Below are 22,147 nucleotides of genomic sequence, written 5' to 3'. Positions count from 1 at the left end.
TCTATTTGCTCGACTTGGCATCTCTCGAAGACTGATCAGAAGGTCTTTCTTTGGACCGTAATGTGGGCTTTTAGATAGGGTTAGAAAGAAAGGGTATCAAAGTCTCAAAACAGTTTCGAAATGGGTTTAAAATTACAACTTTTGGAATCAGATTTCTTACAGCAAACACAACTTCTGCCCCAGTTTCTTTGCTTGGGGACTTTCGGATTTTTATTTTGATGGGACCGAACCGTGAGGCTGCCTACGTCTCCTTAAAAGGAATCAGGTCGAACGTAGTTCATGTCATAGAAATTACTTTGTTTGTTGTGTATTTTTTCTTTTCTCTTTCTTCTCTCTTTTTTCTCTTTTGCTTTTCTCTTTTTCTTTTTATTATTTTTCTTCTTCTTTTCTCTTTTCTTCTTTTCTCTTTTTTTTTCTCTTTTTCTTTATTTCTTTCTCTTTCCTTTTCTTTCTCTTTTTCTTTCTTCCTTTTCTTATCTTTCATGCTTGTGTTTCTGATATTCGCTACTGATTCTGAAAGAGGGGTATGAAAGAAAATAAATAAGGCTCAAAAGGGGTGACGAGGGATAAAGTGTTTAGATAGCAGAACAAAATGCCTTCGTCATTCTAACCTTCAAAACATGCCAAGTACAAACAACACAATTAAACAAACTAAGGAAAACATTCGTAACATCTTTTGGTTGCGCCAGACTTGATGGCCATACCCACACATTCGCCTTCTACATTTGTTATATACAAAGCACCATTGTACAACATTCTCACTCTCATTACCACGAACGGCCCCCTACAAATTTGGGGCAAACTTGCTTTTATCTTCAAATTGATGCGGCGAGATGTATTTCAATAGGGGTTCTTTATGTTCTATCTGCCCCAGTTTCCCACAATTCGGGCTTGAAGTGATCTCAAAATGCCTTTACTTATTTCCCTCAAATGTCCTTACATCTTCAACATTGTTTCATTGCTTCATGATTAAACTGACTTTTAAAACCAGGCTGAGAATTACGTGTGCATGTCACGTCACTAGAGTCAACAGGAAAAGGACTATAAAAGGAAAAGAGAACTAAACAAAAATGACTAGAAATAACAGAAAACAGAAACTTGCATTAGACAGATGGTGAAAGGATTTGGACAACAAAACAGAAAAACTAGACTGGGGTTACAAACCTAGAACAAACCTAGAAAACACTAAGCACGCTACTAGACTAAACAAACTAGGCAAAATAAGAGGATAGAAGGGTTTGAGTCACAAGACAATATCTGGCTTACAACCCTGAATAACCCGAACAACAGAAATGACAACAAAATAAACCACCAAAACTCCTCCCTGGCTAACCAAGACAGGAGCTCCTCTCCAATTGCCAAGCTCGGCATCTTAGCCACTGAATTCTGCATCAACATTACTAGGACCTTCACGAACTTCCATCACATTATTCTTAACAAATTGCTTTAGGGTTCCCTTTGCTGGCTCATTCTTAAGGTCAACCTCTGATAGAATTGAAAACTTTGCAGCGCGTGGGCCTTCGAGGATCTCATAAGAATCTTCATATTCCTTTTCAAAACAAATCATACTCACCATATGCGTCTCATTGCGAGCAGGCGATGGACTTTGGCTAGTGTCTGCTGCATCTGGATTTTGCACGACAATGACACCTGCATCAATAAGCTTCTGAATTGCTTTCTTCAGATTCCAACACTTCTCTATCTCATGCCCCGAGGCATCTGAGCAATATGCGCACTTTTGAGAAAAATCAAACTTCTTTGACAGAGGGTTCGGCATTTTTATATGAATCGGCTTCAACATGTCCAATTGCTTCAACTTTTGGAACAAACTGGCATATGGCACTCCCAATGGGGTGCAAGCCTTTTATTTTTTAGCAACCTCTCATTTTTAAATGCTTGATTGGGCCGGAAACCTGATCCAGGGGGTTTTCGATAGACTCGTGGAGGTGGATAGGCATTTTGTAGAGCTGGGTACTGGGAGAGTGATGTATGACTTTGAGAGTTTTGTGGAGAGAAGTGGCACTGGGGAGGATCATCTGGTGCATAAGGATATCCACGGGGACGATGTCGAGGCTGGAAGTGTTGACTGGGAAAGCCCATTGGATCATCTTTTCTGTTTCTCTTTCTTCCACCCAAGCTTACTGGGATGTTCTAAATGTTTTTCGAACAACTCATGATTTTGCATGACTTATTCCCTCTTCTACTAGCTCCCCTATTTTTAACACATCATTGAAAGGCTTCCCCATGGCCGGGATCAAATGACTGAAGTAGGTGGGCCCCTGGGCTTGTAGGAAAAGCTCAACCATTTCTTCTTTACCAATCAGGATATTGACTCGAGCCGCTTGCTCCCTCCACCTGAGCCAAAACTCCCTAAAGCTTTCCTCCGGCTTATTTTCCATTTTAGATAGGGAGGAGAGATCTGGGGTAACACCTGATCTATATTGAAAGTATCAAACAAAATCTTGAGCCATGTCACCCAATGTAGGCTACTTACCAACATCTTGACGATTATGCCATTCTAAAGCTGCCCCAGTCAGGCTCTCACTGAAGTACGCTTCTCATTTCACTACAATAATCCCTCAAATGGGCTACCGGATCCCCATACCCATCATACAAGTTAAACTTTGGCACTTTAAACCCCGCAGGAAGACTAACGTCGGGGGACATAGACAATTCTTTGTAAGACATGCTACCCTGGTCTCCCATTCTTTGCTTGTTCTTTAGGGACTGTTCTATGCCTTTCAGCCTCCTGGGCATCCCGTATCGCCCTTTTCTTCCGGTGAACTCTTCATTTACAACATGAGGCCCATCCTGCGGACCCTGATTGTATGAGTTGGGAACCTTGTGGGCAACCTCTGAGGGGTAATATTGGACATCATGAGCTTTGAGTGGGTGTTCATTGTTGGGGATGGTGGATAAGGCCAGAGGGCAATTTTTGGGAAAAGTAATTGGAAGATGAGTGATGGAGCTACTAGGATGGTTGGGAAAGCCATGATAAGCGGGTGGATCTGGAGAGTATGGGGGATCATCTAACACTATGACCGGTGTTTGGGTAAGGGTAGTATTTATGAAGCTAGGTGGTGGCGGGGGTGGTGCCTTCCCAGTCATCCAAGCCTGATACATGTCTGCCATGTGTTGTCTTAATATCTTTACCTCTTCAACCAACCCATTGTCCTGTTCAACTAACTGCTTTTGGGCACCGGTATCAACCAACTCAGTTCTGTTATTGTCTGCCATTGCCTTTTGACTTTGTGTTGTAGAGAAGAGTTACCACTTTAAAAACCACAAACCAACCACCCTTCTGCTATGAATATAACAAAATGAGGCCATCACGTTAGTGTTAGGGTATTTAACAGCAAAAATATCACATTGCATGCCATGCTCCTAGCCATAATTAACGGTTCTAGAATGACTTCGAGGGTCATAAGGTCACTTGGCGTCATCCCAATTTGTCCATTTGAATCTTCTCTTTACTTTTCTTTCCTCGCACTTCTTAGCTCACTCATTTTCTTTCCCTTTTTTTTTCTTTCTTTCTGATTATCGCTCTTTTTCTTCCTTCTCATTTCTCACATCCCATAATTTCACCTCTTTTTTTGTTTTTTCTCTCTCTTTTTTTTTTCTTTTTTTTTCTTTTAATAAATAAAAAATGATTCGATCGAACCCTATGTAGGTTGCCTACGTATCATGACGTCGCATGAATCAGATCTTTGCGTAGTTTGGGAAGATCGGGAATAAAGGAAACAAACTGACGTTCTCTGTTTCTTTTTCTTTTTCTTTTCTTTTTACCTTAATGACTACTCTGCTAAGAAAAGAGAAATAAATGAAACAAATCTTTTTTTTTTGAATTTTCTAAACTTAATGTTCTATAACCTATTTTAAACTCAAGCTTAACGGATTTCTTTTCTTTTCTTTGAAACAAATACTCTATTAAGGAAAAACTCTAGAAGAGAAAGATATTTTTTGATTCCTTTTTTTTAGGAAGAAAATCTAAAGAGTAAACCACAGAAAAATATTTAGAATTTTCATTTGATATTCTGATGCACGGTTTCGAAACAAGCAATGAAAAAGATAAAACAAAATATTTTTTGGATTTCAATTTTTGATTGCCTAAAGAAGAATTTCTAATGATAAACAAAGGATAAAGTATGTTTTTTTCTATGTACAATATCCTAAAGTTTTAATGAAAATAAAAATAATATTTTTTTCATTTTTCACTAATTTCCCCAAGAAACACCTTAAAAGAAAATCTTTTTGGATTTTGGAATTAATAACTTAAAGAAGGATTTTAAAGAAGTATTAAAAGAAAATTCTTTTTTTTTTGAATTTTGGTCTTAATATAGTAGAGGAAATATAAAAATAATTTATTTTAAGTCCTAGAAATTAATTACCTAAAGGAAAAACAATCTCAAAGGAGAATATTTTTTATTTCTTATAACAAAAATGCAAATTTTTTTCTCTTTTTTTTTTTCTGGATTTTCGACTTGTAACACATTTCCACATACAAAATAAGAAATACAATAACAAAAGACTCGACAAACTTAACCTGACTATTACAAACTCTAGCATCACCTAAAAGACTAAATACTACTATACAAGACTGGAAAACAAAACAAAAACAATTGACTCAAAAACATAAAATGGCTCCTCGAGCAGCTCCTGAATGCAATGATCCTGGAATATCTGTCATGCTCAAAATCCAGTAAGTAGATCCACACATGTATGAGAAAACTTAAACTAGCACTATGTGAGACAATAATATTTCCTAAGACACATGCAAGACATGATTAAGGCTATTTTTGCAAAATGGCTTATTTGACAAAAAGGTGGCTAGAAGTGCAAAATTTGGCTATGACCCTGCAAAGCCAAGAACATAAGATTTACTAGGAAGATCGGATCCTATGTGGGTTGCCTACGTATCACGCCCCGAAAGACGAGAATCAGGTATGCGTAGTTCGGGCAAATTGGATACGGGCAAGAAATAAAAATAACAACTAATTTAGAGAAAATATTTGTTTCTTCTTTTCTTTTTTTTTTTCAAAAATGATGAAACATGTAAACTTTTTTTTTTCTTTCTATTTCCCCCTTTTTTTTTTTGATTTTTGATGTTTGAAAAAATGATAAAAAGTGCAAAATTTTTTTAAAGTTTCCATGCTCTTTTTTTCTTAATAAAATGTAACAAAAATATAATTGGGCCCTACTCGCTTCATCCTCACACTTCACCCTCTCTTTTTCTTATTTTTTTTTAATTTGCCCTCAACTATCATTGGTTCGCCAAATGACCCTTTTACCCTTGAATAAATGCAACATGTAGCACATAGGATGCATCAAGATGGTCTTTTCATTTTAGGTACACCTGTCCTAGACAGACCCAACCCCTGTGTTGAGTCTCTAAAGTCAAATGCACATGATGCAAACAAATGTTCCTACTAGGGATCCGACATGAGGCTGAGTTATTCTAGGTTCAAAACCTGGGTATTTGTTCTAGACTTGTGTATCTGAGCGGACAACTCGAGCCGAGGAGGGGGCTACGTACCGGGAACCAAAAGGCCATCCGACTTAGTAACTTATCCGAGCCTCTTTCTTGTTTCAAGATATGACACTAACAGAATACGGAGTCTCGACCAGCGAGCACATCCACGAAGATGAGACGAGAAGGGTTTCGTAGTAGTTTATATACAGTTCAGATAATATCAAAGCGGTAAAAGCAACATTTAGCACATTAGACCCAAACATGTAATAAAATCAGATAATAAATAAAGCCAAATAATAACAATTATTCTAAGCTCGAATTCTGAACCCTGAACCAGAGATTCTGGGTTCTTTTCCCCAGTAGAGTCGCCAGACCTATCACACTTCCTTTTTTCCTATACCCCGGAAAGGGTATAAGCGAGTTTTTTTCCAACTTAAAGTGACAATCGAAACGGGATTCATTTATTATTAAAAATTCAGAGTCGCCACTTGGGATAATTTATGGTGTCCCAAGTCACCGGTTCAAATCCCGAATCGAGGAAAAGATTGACTCTGTTTTACAGTCCGCGAACACAAAAATCCGGGTAAGGAATTCTGTTAACCCGGGAGAAGGTGTTAGGCATTCCCCGGTTCCGTGGTTCTAGCACGGTCGCTCAACTGTTATAATTGGCCTATTATCTGATTTTAATACATGTTTTAGCCTATGGTTAAATTTTAACTTATTAACCACTCTTATTCATTTTTAGGAAGATTGCAACGTCATTTAAAATATGTCTTGAACCACGTCACATAAATGCACCCGCGGTCCACGACAAATTTTATTTAACGTTGTTGGGATTTGGATTGGTCACATGAAATGCACATCCGAGTTTAGGAAGGTAATTTTAAATTACGCGACTAAAGCAACTACGCATTTTTCAACTTTGCGAGGGCCATAGAAAATACGCTAAATATCATGCCTCGAATTCTATGGATTTAAAATTAATTAAATGAGGGCCATGCGTTTTGAGGTTTTATTGTGGATGGAGTGGTATAATTGATAAGTACAAAAGACCTAAAGAAATGGGTTAGCTACATGTATATCACTGGAGCCTTTTGTTATAGCATACTACAATTCAGAAAGGTGGAGTTGACATTTATGTAAAAATAACAAAAGACAGGTGCCAGCTTTGGGTTTATCTCCATATTATCTTCAAAAGACCGACTTTCGATTTCAAATTCTAGAAAGAAACTAACAAAATTTTATAGCAAAATAATGAATCTTAAATGACCATATGAGCACTAAAAGAAAAAGAAATCATGCTGAGAACTATTCGGATGAACCAGAAGGAACAAAACAAACATGGACATACAAAAATGCATTTTAAACTTGATTATAACAAAGAACACGTAAAGTAATTAATTTATTTAACACTATGCTAAAGAGAAAATTGTAGTATCACCACTATAACTTCTACAGTACCATTTTGAAGAAGAAGAAGTTGAATCTTCACATGGTTAATTTAAGAAAATATGCAGCCAATAACATAAATTGAAGATTAGATCATTCCACTAACGCAATCTATTTTTTTTTACATCTTAATGTTGACAAATTGTTCAACTTCACATACTTCTTTAAATTTCAAAATATGAACATGGTGCTATATGATCTTGAAATCTAAATATAAACAAAACAATACCTGCTAGTTACAAGTCATGAGCCAAGAAAAATAAAAATAAAAGTAAAATAAAATAAAATAAAGAAAAAAAACAGAAACGAGACAGAGTCATGAACATACTAAAATAATGTTAACATTTGCAAATCTCAATTCACTCAATCAAAGAAACATCATTCATGCGAACAGATCCAATACGAAAGAAACTTTATCAAAAGAACCAAATCAATTTACTTCTGCTTCAATAAAGATGCTCCGACATTTTTTAACTCAAGAGCTTGAATTACATACCTACAAGAGAGTGAATTCAAATGAATAAAATCTGAAAGTTGTAGAGTCAATACAGCAGCAACAACAAAATCTCTATCAACTCTTCTTCAAACCCAAGATTCAAGGCCCGAAATATTGAAAGAAAAATTTAACCCTACCCCGAAGGGTAGAGAGACTGTTTCCAGGAGACCTTCAGCTCAAAAAGGTAATAGGAGCCGATATATTAGTACCATAAAAATGCACAATAAATAACAGCAATATAAGGGATATGAAATACAAAATACGAAATACGAAATACGAAATACGAAATAGATGGCTGGTATAGTAAAACTATCAGGTAAAGCCCTGCATCAAAAGACGACCAATGACATTCTTAGTCTAACTCCTAACTAGCTAGTTTCACTCTATTGTGCTGTAGAAATATTCACAACTTTCCCCTAACCTACAACCTTAATGCTCGACCTCCATAATTCCCTGTCAAGGGCCATGTCCTCAGTAATCCTAAGTCGCGCCATGTTCTGTCTGATCACCTCTCCCCAATACTTCTTAGGTCGCCCTCTACCTCTCCGCGTGCCCACTACAGCCAGTCGCTCACACCTCCTCACCGGTGCATCAGTGCTCCTCCTCTGAATGTGCCCGAACCATCTGAGTCTCACTTCCTGCATCTTGTCCTCCATGGGGGCCACGCCCACCTTCTCTCGAATATCTTCATTCCTAATCTTATCCATCCTTGTATGCCCGCATATCCACCTCAACATCCTCATCTCTGCAACTTTCATCTTCTGGATGTGTGAGTTCTTTACCGGCCAACATTCAGTTCCATACAACATTGCAGGCCTAACCACTGCTCTATAAAACTTACCTTTTAGTAACGGTGGCACTTTCTTGTCACACAAGACTCCCGACGCTAACCTCCACTTCATCCACCCCACCCCTATACGGTGTGTGACATCCTCGTCAATCTCCCCGATCCCCTGAATAACCGATCCAAGATACTTAAAACTACCCCTCTTGGGAATGACTTGAGAGTCAAGCCTCACTTCAACTCCCGCTTCCGTCGGCTCAACTCCAAATTTGCACTCGAGGTATTCCATCTTCGTCCTGCTCAACTTGAAACCTTTAGACTCAAGAGCATGTCTCCAAATCTCTAGCCTCTCGTTGACGCCGCCTCATGTCTCGTCAATTAGAATAATGTCATCAGCGAATACCATGCACCATGGCACCTCCCCTTGAATATGATGAGTCAGTGCATCCATCACCAGGGCAAATAGGAATGGGCTGAGCGCAGACCCTTGGTGCAACCCCATAATAACTGAAAAGTGTTCAGAGTCGCCTCCTACTGTCCTAACCCAAGTCTTAGCTCCATCATACATGTCTTTAATCACCCTAATATAGTCAACCAGAACCCCTTTATCCTCTAAGAAACTCCATAAGACCTCCCTAGGGACCCTATCGTACGCTTTCTCCAGATCAATAAACACCATATGGAGATCCTTCTTCCTATCCCTGTACTGTTCCACTATCCTCCTAATAAGGTGGATAGCTTCTGTGGTAGATCGCCCCGGCATGAACCCGAACTGGTTGTCTGAAATAGACACCGTCCTTCGCACTCTCATTTCTACCACTCTCTCCCAAACTTTCATGGTATGACTTAGTAATTTGATGCCCCTATAGTTGTTACAGCTCTGAACATCACCTTTGTTCTTATACAACGGGACCATTGTACTCCACCTCCACTCTTCAGGCATCCTATTAGTCTTGAATATAACACTAAACAATGCAGTAAGCCTATCCAAGCCTGCTCTCCCCACACACCTCCACAGTTCAATCGGAATTTCGTCTGGCCCGGTAGCTCTGCCCCTTCTCATCTTAGCATTGCCTCCATGACTTCATTGATCTCAATGTCCCTACAATTCCTTAATTCATGGTGACTGTCGGCATTCCTCGATTCCCCAAGTATAATATCCTGATCCCCTCTTTCACTTAGAAGTTTATGAAAGTAGGTCTGCCACCTCCTCTTAATCTGGTCATCTCCCATCAAAACTTTGCCGTCATCATCTTTTATGCACCTCACTTGGTCCAGATCCCAAGTCGTCCTCTCTCTAGCCTTAGCGAGTTGGAATAACTTCTTCTCCCCGCCTTTGTTCCTTAGTTCCTCATACAGATAAGCAAAATCTGTCGTCTTAGCCTCCGTCACTGCCATCTTCGCCTCCTTCCTAGCTACCTTATACCTTTGACTGTTCTCTCTCTTCTCCTCCTCGTCAGTGCTCCCTACTAACCGCAGGTAAGCCGCCTTCTTTGCTTCCACTTTACCTTGGACAACTGCATTCCACCACCAATCCCCTTTGTGGCCACCATTGTGGCCCGTAGATATCCCTAACACCTCTCTCGCCGCCTTTCTTATACAGTCCGCCGTCGTCGACCACATTGTGTTTGCGTCCCCACTACTTCTCCAAGCTCCAATTGCCGTTAACCTTCCTTCCAACTCCTTAGCTTTATCCTCAGTTAAGGCGCCCCACCTAATCCTCGGGCGTCCTTATACTGACCTCTTCCTCCTCCTTATTCTATTACAAATGTCCATCACCAAAAGCCTATGCTTCGTCGAGAGGGTCTCTCCTGGGATAACCTTGCAGTCCTCGCACAACCTCCTGTCGCATCTCCTGAGGAGGAGATAGTCAATCTTAGTCTTCTCCACCAAACTTTGGTAAGTAATCAAATGTTCATCCCGCTTCGTAAAACTCGAGTTCGCAATGACTAGATCGAAAGCCTTGGCAAAGTCCAACAGCGAAATGCCCCCTCCGTTCCGCTCCCCGAAACCAAAGTCGCCATGCACCTCATTGTACCCACCTGCAGATGACCCAATATGACCATTGAAATCTCCTCCTATGAATAACCTCTCAGAAGGCGGTATACTACGAACAATCTCATCTAACCCCTCCCAAAAGCACCTCTTAATATCCTCATCCAAACCTGTTTGCGGTGCGTACGCGCTAATATCCTGAAAACACAGAAAATACCACGACCCACAAACCAGAAGGAGCTATCACTGCTACCACTGGTATAGCCCCCACAATATAATGTACCAGGAAAGGAGAAGAAGAAAACGAGAATATAGGTGAATCCTCCTGTTTTATTTATTTTGGCTAAGAGCGGGAAGGGAATCCTCGAATTTAGAAAATGAACTGAAATCTACCTTAGAAACAGTAAATAAAAGAGCAGCTCCGAAAACCCTAACGAATCTGAACTGAAATCTACCTTAGAAAATGAAGAAACAGTAAATACAAATGGAATACATAGACAAAGGGAAATCGCTACCACAGGACAAGTGACTGACCAAACTCGAAGAAAACAGGTTGTAACTACAGACCCGCTAATATTATGACTATACTAGTATCGACTAATATGACAACAAGAAGCTTACAAAAGAGGAAGGGAAAGCAGAGAACGAGAGGTACCAACTCCCGAGAATAGAACCTGGATCAGTGTACACCTGAGGCTGAGGAACCTGTTGCGCTCCCTTCCAAATCCCTGCCGTCCTTTGCTAATGCCAATCGGAGGCGACCCGTGTTGCTTGCCCGTACGCCGCGACTATCCACCTGGAAAATTACAACAGAACCACGAAAACCAAACGGGGAAGGGGGCTGTCACCACCGAACCTGGTGACCCACTAACCCGGCAGCCCTGACTACCCACTACACGACGCCGGAGTAGGTAACCCCAAAAAACAGCTGCAAGGAGAATAAGAGGAGAAATGGGGGAAAAAGAGAAGAAGGAGGGAGGAGGGCAAGGGCGAGGTGTAAAGGGAGGGTCGCCAGACGGAGCTGTCGCCGGCGTTGAGAACTAGGGTTGACAGAGAGAAGGGGGGGGGGAGAAGAGAAGAGAGAGGTGCGAGAGAAATGGGGATAGAAGAAAGAGAGAGTAGTGGGAGTATAAGAGATAGGGAAAACAAACTACCTGGGCTGCTGCTCCAAGAGGCCGGCGCTGGCTTGCCTGTGGAGGGCATTCGTCGGAGAGTCAATACAACAACAACAACAAAATCTCTATCAACTCTTCTTCAAACCCAACATTCAAGGCCCGAAATGTTGAAAGATATATTTAATGAAAACCTTCAACCTAAATTTATCTCCTCCCCCTCTCTTCTTTTTTTTCTTCTCCCCTTCTTATCAAATTTTCTCTTCTATTTATAGCAAAATTTTTGAGATTTTTTTTTAAAAAATATTTTATTATTTTATTATTTTTTAATTAAAAGAAATCCCACTTACAAATTGCTTTTATTTTTTTTTTTATAAAAAAAAATCCCACCTTTCTTTACTTTTATTTTTTAAATTCCAACTTTAATTACTTTTATCTTATTTAAAATCCCACTTTTTTTACTTTTTAAAAGAGAATTCCACTTATTTAACTTTTCTTAAAAAAACAATCCACTTTCTTTTGCTTTTCTTTTAAAAATGCTACTTTCTTTTACTTTAAATTTTTTAATTTTCAGATACCTTTATATTTGTTTTTTAATTACAACTTTCTTTTACTTTTTATTTTTTTAAAATTTTCACAAAACTTTACTTTTATTTTTTTAATTTTCTACTTTCTTTTACTTTTTAAAAGAGAATTCGACCTACTTTTACTTTTATTTTTTTTATTCAATACTTCCCTTTTTCTTATTTTTAAATCACTCCTGAAAATTTTAAAAAATTAATATTTTTCGGATTTTTTTTATTATTTTAAAATAAAAATTAAATTAAAATAATATAAATAGTAATAATTCACCTTTTAAATTTTATATTTTTACCCTATAATAAAAAGTATAACAAAGCTAAAAATTGTAGGTTAAAACCCCTAAAATATTTACATAGAAGAAGTGATAAAAAATTAAATATTGTCAAAAATTAGGTGCTCCCAAAAGGCGCTACATTATACTATGCTAAAAGGCACTACATTATACTACGCTAAAAGGCACTATATTATACTATGCCAAAAGGCACTATATTTTACTACACTAAAAGACATTATATTTTACTACCCTAAAAGGGCACTATATCCCTAGTCTTTAAGCAAATAAATAATATAAACCAGATAAAACACAACAAATACATTTTAATCACAAAACATTCACAAAAATATATACGAAATAGTAATAGTAATTTATTAACATTTTTATTAACAAATAATAATGATTTCGCAATTTTTACACATTTTTTTAGAATATTAATATCTTAGTCCGGATAAAAATAACATACCAATTTAATCGCAAAAAAAAAAAATACAAAACAACATGGAACACATTCAAACCAACTAATATGCATTATTTATACGAGTTTCGATATAAACTAAATCGGAATACCTCGATTTATGTTTTTCGGAAAGTTGAAGAATTAAAAATTTGACTCCGAAACAAGCAACGCACAATAATAGAAGGATTGATTAGGATGTGGGACCAACTTTGATTAGTTTTTGTGGGACGGGTGGGGTCCACTCGATAATTTTATCGAGTTAATGGGGGGGGGACCGCTGAAGGTTTTTAAAAATGGGGGATGGGGAATTCTCTGTCGAGAACATGGGGGAAAGGGAAGGGGACGAGTACTTATATATGTAAAGCGCGGTTTATAAAAGCGCTATATGTAAAGCGCTTTTATAAACTGCGCTTTATATACCCGTGTTAGCTTCCAGGTAAAACACTGTATTAAAAGGCGTTTTATATAAAATGTAGTATTGAAACACGTTTTACCTTAACATCCCAAATGTCCATTAAGATAAAACGTGGTTCATAACTGCGTTTTACATATTTTGGTCACTAAATCTTTTTCTACCTATTTAAGTATTTTGAGTCCAAAAAGAAAATATTTCGGTTCCGGACTCCTCTATCAAGTGTTAGTACTACATATAAAATCTAAACAACCTTCAATAGCAAATAAAGTGCAGAATAAATTTTAGCTTTTCCTGCAATCCCTTATGTCACGACCCAAAATCCATTAAAGGGCGTGATGGCGCCGGATACGCTGTCAGGCTAGCCAACACTAAATAGTGAATTAAATTCTCTTTTTATATTTTTGAAATCATAAAATTTCCTTCAATTTCACTAGTAAGAGATGAACTTTACAAAATAAATAAAAATATTTACCATTTCATTACTGAATATCCCATCATCATCCTAGAACCCGGTGTCACAAGTGCATGAGCAATTACTAAGAAATAAAATAAAATACAATAATTGCCCGGAATACAAATTGGACAGAAGAAAAAATACAAATACTCTGAAGGAAACTGTGCTAGTTGCGAATCCTCTCATAAGACGCAGCTCACCTAAGTCTCCGTATCAACCATGCCGCTGTTGATACCCAATTTTTTCTGGTATATTTTTCATATCAAAAATACCTTCAAAATAGCATATATATATATATGCATATGTAAGCATATTCAAACGTTTTATTATTTTTCCTTAATTTTTTAGATATTTTTAAATCGATTTATTGTCTATTTTTACCAAGAAAAACCCAATAATTATTCCCAAAATTATCATCTTTGGTGATTTATTTATTTTATTAGCATATTTATACTAAAATATAGCTACGATAATTTTTGCATATTTTTACAAATTTATTTAGTATTTTTTAAAGCTAAATTGCATATAATTGCAATATTAGCCCCATTTAGATTTAATTACGTTTATGTCCATAAAAATTAGGACCAATATTTTTAGATTAATAATTATGTATTTTTAATCATTTTAGTACTTTTTTATTTTCAAAAATTATTTTTACTATTTTTTATAAAGTAAGTAAGGGAAAAGTGGCTATTTAAATGTTACCCCATTTTCATTTCAATTTTGGCCGGATTTGGCACCCCAATTAAACCCAACCTGAGGCCCAATTACCCTGACCCAAATCCTAATCTACCAGACCCACGACCCTTTTTAAACAACCCGCCCGGATCCCCATTCAATCCAGGTTGTTGATCAAAATGATCAACGACCACCATTTAACCTTTCCTTTTTAATTCCCCATTACCCCAAAACCCTAGTCATTTCTCATCTGCAGCCGCCTTCGAACCCTCCTTCTCTCCCAATTCTCTCTCAAACTCCCTCTCAAACCCTGGCCGCCACCTTCAACCACCACCCTAAAATTGCCTGAATCAATGGCTTCCAAAGCCATTAAAGGCCTGTATCTACCTCCTATGACTTCTACCTGCCTGATTATCATGTTTTCAAGGCCAGATCTTGAAGAAGTTTTGATCCAGACCTGGGTTGATTTCAGTTCTATGGCTGTCTCCGACCTTGCTCCGGCCAGCCATGGCTATTCGAGCCTGATCTTGACTTCTCTTGCTTAGATCAATGACTTTCCAAGCCTTTCTCACTATCTGGGTTCTTCTAAAACCCTAACCTTCGAGGTTCTTCCGATTCTTTTAGATCCGTTGTAGATCTGTGTTTACTCTAGACTTCTAAACGTTTTCTCAAAGTTTCTTTCAAAACTTTACCTTCAGAACCTTTATCTTTTCCGATTTAGAGTTTGGTTAAGTTATTTAGAAGCTTTCTCTGATCTTTAGCATGTTCTACTGTGTTTTTTTATGTTGTTCTTCTACTGGAGTGTGCATGATTAAAAGTCTTAGTTCCTTCTTGAGTTTTCTAATTTTATTTTGTTGATATTTTTGCCTGATTTACTTGTTTTTCATCTCTATACTCGAGTGATGGTGAAAACCCTAAAATTTGGGGTTCATTCGAAACCTGAGACTATTTGCTTTGTGATTTACTTGTTCGTCATACTCTGAATTTGATGGGTTTCAAAACCCTAATTCCTTTGAACCTATTCAAGTTTCTGAAGTTGCGTCACCTGTTGCTCGACTAAATTTCAAAATCTTTTGTTTCTTTATATGATTCTGACTTCCTGCTAAACTCTATAAGGTTTTTTACTTGACCCCTTTTGCATGCTATTTGATACTCTCTCTTTTCTCTATTACCGAGTTACTAAAATTGGCCTATGTGACTACCATGTTTCGGTAGTCCACTACTTACTGATTTTGTGATTGTGTGACACTTCTCTTTGTCATAGATTCAGCCTTGCATGCCTAATGTTTATGCACTCTTTATATGCTGAATTTTCCTCTGAAATGACCTTCAATTGTGGACTGATTTCAAACCTCCTTGTGTAATTCTGATTGATTCTTTCCTTGTTTTACTGATTTCCCTGTTTCTTGGACCAATTTGAATACTTTCCTTTGAACTTTCGATCCCTACCTTTATCTACTCAATTTGATTAATTCCCTTACCTTGATTACATTAGTATTTGATTCTTATAGACCTTTCCTTGATTAGAATCTGATGAACCTAGTCTCTATTATCTATTGTGTACTTATATTGTGCTGAAGTTACTTCCTTATTGGTCATATTCAGCCTTATGTGATTGCTTTCCTTATTTAGTATTTACATGTTACCATTTAATTTTAACTCCTTAATTAAAGGAAGCTCTTATACTAATTGATTTTAATTGGTACACAATTCCATAATTATTTTCTTACCTTATGTTTCTGCCTGTTTTCACACTATAAATACCCTGCTCTTTAACATACACACACGAACAGGCTTAGTTCTGAAATCACTTATATTCAAAAACATTCTCTTGCTTTACTACTTATACTGTGGCCTGTCTTCAGAGTCCTGCTACCTGCTTTTACTATATTTTTCTTCTCTAAACTGGTATGTTCTAATTAAGATTTCAGCATTAACAACAATATGTTTATTTAATACTTTTGGCTTCTTGTCTGCCTACTGCTTGTGATCAATTCAGTACTTATTTTAGCATGTTGTAATCTCCTTCTACCTGTTTTGAATCTATTATGTGTCCTACACCCCTACCCTAATATGATTGATACTGATGGCTTGTTTGAGGTATGGCAGTATTAAGTATTGTTGTCTATGCCTCAAACTTGATTCCCCTGGCATTATAGCCTCTATCTTATCATTATGTGTTGTGTATTCTGATTGATTTTGTAAGCATAACAACACTCCTTATTACTGTGCATGCCCAGAATTAACTGATGCCTAGGTACATAGGCTTTCTGCAAGTTCCCAACCCTTGAATCCCTTTTGTATGAAATTATCAACTTATTTATGTCTGTTTCCCAGCACCTCTTTCCCTCTCCTTTATTCCCTCAGAACTCTGTTTCTTCACTTGCACTCTCTCTTAGATTTAAATTCTGCCCCCCCCCCCTCTTGTGAGCCTTGCCTTGGGACCCTTTGAGCTCCCTCTGAACTTGGACACTTGAGGGCTAGCCCTTCCACATTGCACTTGTCCCTATTCTAGTAATACAATTTGGGTGTGAGCATTGTCCGGAGTCCCATTGAAGCTCTTAGGGAACTCTGACATACTCAAATTGGAGAAAGGCTTTGGATCAATGGTCTTTGAGTTGGTTTATCTTGTAACTCAGAGAGAAAGTCAAGAATCAGGCCTCCTCCGGTTGTACTTTCTTTCTGATGTAATTTATTCTGCTTTGTAATAAGTTGTAATAAACACTTGGGGCTCTAGCTAGTGAAAAAGGGTGGGTAAATATGCATGCAAGGGGTAGAAACTATGCCTATAGGAATGTTTTAATTTCTGTATACTCAACTACATATAGAAATCATGCCTATAGACTTTTCTAATTCTGCATATTTAACTCCATATATAAATCATGCCCATAGGACTATTATAATTCTGCATATTCATCTACATATAGATACCATATCTATAAGGCTTCTACATATAGATACCATGTCTACAAGGTTTTCTGCATTTCGACACTACATCTATAAGGCTTTAAAATCAGCAATGCATAGAAAGCATGCCTATAGGAGTTTCTAAATGAATCTGATTCGCTTCACTTAGTGTTAGCTATAAAATCAATAATGGTAGATGCTATCACTTGCAGAATCTGCAACCAATTTATTTAATTTTGTGCATTCTGCATCTCTTTTAATAATCTGAGTCCCTCACTTAGCCAGTTTAACAAGTATGCATATATGATTTCAAATAATTCATTCCAAGTTTTACTGTCTCATTACCTTCTGAATTCAGTAGATATCATGCCTATAGGACCCCGTTTAAACACTTAGGCAATCCTTAGAGCAATAATTGAAACTGAATCTACTTCTGTTAATTATTACAACCAACAAGCAAGCCTGATGCGGACTTCTTATCTGATTTATGCAATAAACTAAAACTGCCTCCACAATCTCATCTCCCACATCTTTAATGCTTTTAAATCAGACCTAAACTGTACGTGCAAGACATGCTATTTTATGTGTTTTAAGGAGGTATACATGAGCCTCTGTTTGTTTATATGTTACCCCAAACATGCATATGTGTTTTGTATGTCGCTTCAGAATTTTTACCTTTGAAACTCCAAATAAGCCTAACATCCCTCCCTTTTAGGATTAGTAGTCCTAAGTGCCTCCGGGACTGATAGGAATGGGACGGGTAATAGCATACAATAAGTAATCGAGACCAATCCGCGCTTTAATACCTTAACGGGGTAGGAAGGGTATATATGGATATGATGACCACGTGATAATGTCACGTGTAGCCCCTCATTGAGGAGTGATTACCGGACATTGTGTGGGGTGATCCATATTTTTAATAAACCTAGGACCACCCTATCTTTATTCTTTAGCATTTCAATTCTTTCTTTTGAAAAATCAGCTTTTCTATTTGTTCTTTCAACTTTGTTTACTTTCAAACCATTATGTGAAATCCCCTCTTATTTGAGCCTTATTTGTCTACATGTTAATTGTACCAAATTCACAATAATTGTCTGGCCGGGAACCACACTAGTGGATTCTGAGGGATGCTTAACACCTTCCCCTTAGAATAATTTCAAGCCTTTACCCTATCTTTGGTTATTCAAATCAAACTCTTTTTGGTGTCATAATGCACTTTAAATCATTAGGTGACGACTCTTCAAAGTTCAAACCCAGTTCCAAAAAGGAACGAGTTGTCCTTCCAAATGTCATAAACCCGATTTCGCAAGAAACTGGGGGCGCAACAACGTGGCGACTCTGCTGGAGATTTTTAGGCTTTTACCATTTTAGGCAATTATTGTGAATTTATGCTTCTTTATGCTCAATTATTTGTTTATTTCTTTTAAGCATTCAATTTCCTTTTCGATTGCAAAATTGACTTTTCTTTTTGATTCTTTCCCTTAATGCTTTCCTTCATTACCGCTTTAAATTATGAAATTAATGTATTTACTGCTTTCTTAAACGTGCAAATACGTGACAATATGCCTTTAATTGTTGCATAATCATGCTCAACTTCATATTCCACTCGTGCCAAACAAATCCTATAGCAACGCTTATAATGAGTGGTTGTGCTCTTCCGCTATTATCAACCCCCTAAATCCGGAAAAGGCGTATTTGCGGTAAATCCGGTCGATCAACGGTGTAGTCGACGGTTACGTGGCTTTCCCTCTTGAGTTGTCCGTTCAAGAGTACCAGTCTAAAACCCCATAGAAACCTTACTCTGTTTAAACTATGCATGCATCATGGTCAAACCTAGCCGAGTCAGTTATGTTGTTCGCATAATGACTCTTTAAGATAGCCTTGTCCAAAGTCCACTGGGTTTCCCCAAAACCCAAACGGACACTACCACATTCTGTGCATTAATTTGGAGAACTAAATGTTTTTATGCCAATTGTTGATATTAAATAGCCGAGTCTTGTGGGGGTAAGGGCATAACCTTATTTGTCTTGCAAGAATATGAGGTATGAGGTCCCTAGCTCCGGGATGATTAGTACGCCCCTACTCTTGCTAGACTGGTGGAGGAGTTTTCCATAAATTGACCAAATCAATGAGTGGAAAGAGAGGGTTGCCAAAGCTAGAGAAAAGTTGGAATATTTGGAATACAGTCTACTGGAATTGGAAGGAAAAGTGAGGAAGAGAGTCACCGACTGCCAGAACACTGAGGAAAATGAAGGAGAACACTTAGGAAAGACATTTTTACTGGTGAACCTACACGAGCTGGAGGATTTGATCAACGAGAGCATTCAACCTGAGGAAGGTCCTTTTGGGACCAAGTAGATAGGAATTTACTTTTTCGCTTTATGAATGTAATAAGGCCAATGGCCATTAGTGACTTTTATTTTCTGTTTATTTAGTGTCGATTTGGGATTCGTCTATTTTTATCAATAAAATGAGTCATTTAGCATCCTAAGTTCTCCAAATCAATTTGTCGCTAGGCCTGCCTCGGGCACAAAGAGGTCCCCAAATTAGGACACGGTTTACATTCTCGCATTATGTGTTTAAATACTGCAATGCCTTTTTATGATCCTCACTAACTTGGTTACCTTTTTGTTTTATTATTCCCCTCCCCAAAGGTTAGTTCGTGCACTCTGGCAACATCATCCTATTCCACGAGATCCAGGGGCCCTCCACCCACTCCTCCTCTTAGTCCAGTCAAAAACAAGAACAAAGGAAAAATGGAAGATTTGAACAACGCCAGAAAGGAGAACTCAACTGAACGGGTAGATGTCACTCATGGTCATGGTACTCTAGTTCCTAAGGAAAATGCATCCCAACTTGAATAAAAGCTGCTGAAATTCCAAGAAGAACTTGATCAGGTTCGGAATCTGGCAAACCTGTCATTTTCCCTCACTACTCTCGATGTCAATTTCCTAAATGCTCAGAACCCCACACCTCCACAAAATATCCCAAAGCCGCAAAATCCTCACGCTCCTCACCACCACTGAAACACCTGCCATACTTCCAACAATACCCCACTGCTCATCCCGGAACCCCAAAACTCCACAAATGACCACTTCCACACCCATCACAACACCCCCATCTATGTGGAGACCATGCCACACTCTACCCAACCCATCTCAAGTACACCCGAGTCTAATGATAAAGACTCACTCATCAGGAATCTGGCCGAAGAACTTAAGAAATTGACTAGCCGGATTCAAGGCTTTGAAGGAAGCACGGGAATTGAAGGGCTAAACTACGAAGATCTTTGCATACAGCCCGATGTCGAGCTGCCTGAGGGGTATAAACCTCCTAAGTTTGAGATGTTTGATGGTACAGGGGATCCGAGGGTCCATTTGAGAACGTATTGTGATAAGATGGTTGGAGTAGGGAAAGACGAGAAAATTTGCATGAAGCTTTTCATGAGGAGTCTGAAAGGAGATGCTCTATCTTGGTACATTAGCCAAGATCTGAAGAAGTGGTCAAGTTGGGTAGGCATGGCGTTTGATTTTATGGATAGGTTCAGGTTCAACATGAAAAATGCACCAGATGTGTTCTACATTCAGAATCTAAAGAAGAAACCTACAAACGTTTTGCGAGTATGCTACTCGCTGGAGGTCCGAAGCTGCTAAGGTCATACCTGCCTTAGAAGAGGAACAGATGAATAAATTCTTTGTTCGGGCTCAGAACCCACAATATTATGAAAGACTGATGATGATTGAGAGCCACAAATTTTCTGACATTATTAAGCTGGGTGAAAGGATTGAAGAAGGCATCAAAAGTGGTATGAACGAACCTCGAGGCCTTGCAAGCTACAAATAAGGCCTTACAGTCCGGTGGTGTGTCCAAGAAAAGGGACGTAAGAGCCGTAATGGTGGCACAGAGAACCAAATCTCTCATCAAATACCAAACCTATCCAATGTCTCCACTCACATATCAACCTACTCCAAACTACCAAGCACCCTCACCCTCTTACCAAACTCTACCACCCACTTATCAATCATCTCCACCACCTATATATCAACCTACTTCACCCAGATATTCCTAACACGTACATGTTTACCAAGCCTACATTGCTCAACCATCCCACCATCAATAACCTCCTACACGCCAAAACCTTTTTAGACCTCGACCAAATTTTGACCGCAGACCTCCTAAACAGTATACAACCATTGCCAAACCCATTGACCAATTGTACGAGAGACTCAAAGCTGCTGGTTATGTCACCCCTATCCCTGCTATAACCCCTGAGAACCCTTCTTAGTGGGTTAATCCAAACAAATCCTGTGCATACTATTCCGGCATGAAGGGACACACCATCGACGAATGTCGTTCTCTGAAAATACAAGATCTAGGCTCTGATTGACAACAAAATTATTATGGCAAAGGAACCCACTCCGAATGTCCGCAACAACCCTCTGCCAGACCATAAGGGTGGAGGTGTTCACATGATTGAAATAGAGGATGATTGGGATCCCGAGGGGTCTATCGGGTTGATCGCAGAAGGTGATGACCCAAAGAAGCTGATAATACTCTTAAACCGATCGTGGTCCAGATTCAGCCCTCGGGGAACACTAAGATAAATATGTCCGTGCCACTTGAGTTTGAAACCATGTCATCTGCAAAGACACCAGCACCAATTGAGGTCGAATTCATGTCTCCAGCGAACGCACCTACGCCATTCGAAGTTGCAGTTTTTCCACCCAAGGCCCATGCTCCATTCGGAGTAAAGATAGCAGCACCGATCCTAGTGGTGATGTTGACCATGATACCATTCCACACAAAGGCTATACCATAAGACTATATAGTTGAGGCAAGGAGAAAAGGCAAGGTTAGGTTCGAGAAAACTATTGTCGCATATGGTATGACAAGAACTAGTAGGGTCTATACCCCGGAACACCTAGCTCAGTCAAGCAAGCAGGCCTCTAATCAGTTTCCCATCATTGAGACGGGTCCAGACGATATTTGGAGAAAGATACAGGCCAAGGAATACTAGATCATCGACCAGTTGAACAAAACACCGGCCCAGATCTCCATACTTGCTTTGCTA

The sequence above is a fragment of the Nicotiana tabacum genome, chromosome 1 (assembly GCF_000715075.1).
Source record: "Nicotiana tabacum cultivar K326 chromosome 1, ASM71507v2, whole genome shotgun sequence".
NCBI classification, from domain to species: Eukaryota; Viridiplantae; Streptophyta; class Magnoliopsida; order Solanales; family Solanaceae; genus Nicotiana; species Nicotiana tabacum.
This window is presented reverse-complemented; position numbering follows the sequence as displayed.